This window comes from Protopterus annectens, chromosome 2.part0 (genome assembly GCF_019279795.1).
Source record: "Protopterus annectens isolate FY-2018-M chromosome 2.part0, PAN1.0, whole genome shotgun sequence".
Lineage (NCBI taxonomy): Eukaryota > Metazoa > Chordata > Ceratodontiformes > Protopteridae > Protopterus > Protopterus annectens.
Window position 1 is genome coordinate 1,851,333,903 of NC_056728.1, and position 1,568 is coordinate 1,851,335,470.

General features: G+C 37.5%; 1 non-coding gene across 1 annotated transcript; it reads left to right on the top strand.

Annotated features, from left to right (window-relative positions):
* Positions 1 to 790: 790 nt before the first annotated feature.
* On the top strand, positions 791 to 863 carry TRNAK-CUU. The gene has a single exon. It is a non-coding gene; the product is annotated as a tRNA-Lys (tRNA).
* The last annotated feature ends 705 nt before the right edge of the window (positions 864 to 1,568 follow it).

Here is a 1,568-nt window from a genome sequence, read left to right on the forward strand (position 1 = left end):
TCAGGGTCTACCATTATTAAGCAGCAGACATGTTTGAATTTATGGGAATCTTTACAGGTAGACTTGTGTTTTATTTAAGAATCCAAGTCGAATGATAAAGGTTCTGAGATCTTCAGTAACTGATGAAAAGCGTGTGGTATTTCCAACTGCAAGGCTTAACTCAAAAGGGGTGTGTCTCTTTTAGTACATAGAAGATTAAACTGATTACTACAGATGGTAAACAAGTGTTTAGAATGGAGGTGGATCCTACATGCATATAGCTACAAGCACTATCTTGTTTCACTGCTGTTTTTGCCATAATATAGATAAACCTCATTTTATGAAAAAGTTTTCAGAAGCTTTTTTAGGGCTGGAAGTCTTAGATACATGATGGTTAAGGAGGGGTTTCTATGTATCACTAGACCCAATTTTATATAGATTACCACAGAAATGCTTTAGGATGACTAAAACTTCAAGGAATTTTAGAATTTTATAAAGATCTATGTTTAGTAAATGCCTGAAAGATCCGGCACACATCAGGAAGACATTTTACTTTCGAAGCACACTAATCAGGTATGATATCCAGACTAGATTACATACTTATTAATTCTCATCAGTTAAATAGGGAAGAGAGGTGAAACATATCTACCTTGTCAGACCAGAGGAATGTGCTATTTAATATTATGACCCTAGGTGACAAGTATCCTCCTGTGTCTTGGAAATTTAATACTCTCTTATTATGATTGTCATAGTATTGGTCAGAATTAGGCATACTTATTCAAGATTATTAAATATGAAAAAGCATAGTGTAACCTGGCTAGCTCAATTGGTAGAGCATGAGACTCTTAATTTCAGGGTTGTGGGTTTGAGCCCCATGTTGGGCTAATCGCTTTTGGGGTTGAGAGGTTGGCATAATGGTTAAGGTGATTACCTTACAAACACAAGGTGCAGAGTTTGATCCCCATGGGATAATTGGTGAGGCATAAAATAGCCCACAAGGTCAGCAAGTGTAGTACTAATCAATAGACATATGAGAAGAGGAAAGGAACTTTTTCATCCTTAGACAAGTTTTAGGGACTTAATCAAGACTTAGTCAGTCTGGGAATGGGGGTGGGGGAGATAAATTCCCAAGAGCATAAGGTCAGATAGTTAGAGTCAGTTACTGAGAAGTTAATAGATCAGTATAAGAAATCAGGAAAGGTCAGGCTGTGGCTACACAATCAGATTCAGAAATCAAGGAGAGAATTTAAAGCCCTCTTAAATAGGAAAGGTGGTGTTTTATATCATTGGGTAAGGGTTATTAAATCTTCCAAGCATTTGGCTAATAGACTGATGGAGAGGGGAAGGGATATAATTAATGCACTTTATAAGAGATGGAAAAAACGGTTGTGCCTTTGAGTGTCCAAAGTATCTTTGGCTGTGCCAGGAGACATTTTGCCCATGTGTACTTGATGAATAGTGCGGACGATCTGGTATCAAGAACATCCTTCTTGGGTTAAATAAAATTCTCCCACATTGGGCAAAAGGAACAACGAGTTATGTCATCACTTTACAGTGAGGGAAATAGGAAAGTGTATACAGATGCTCCC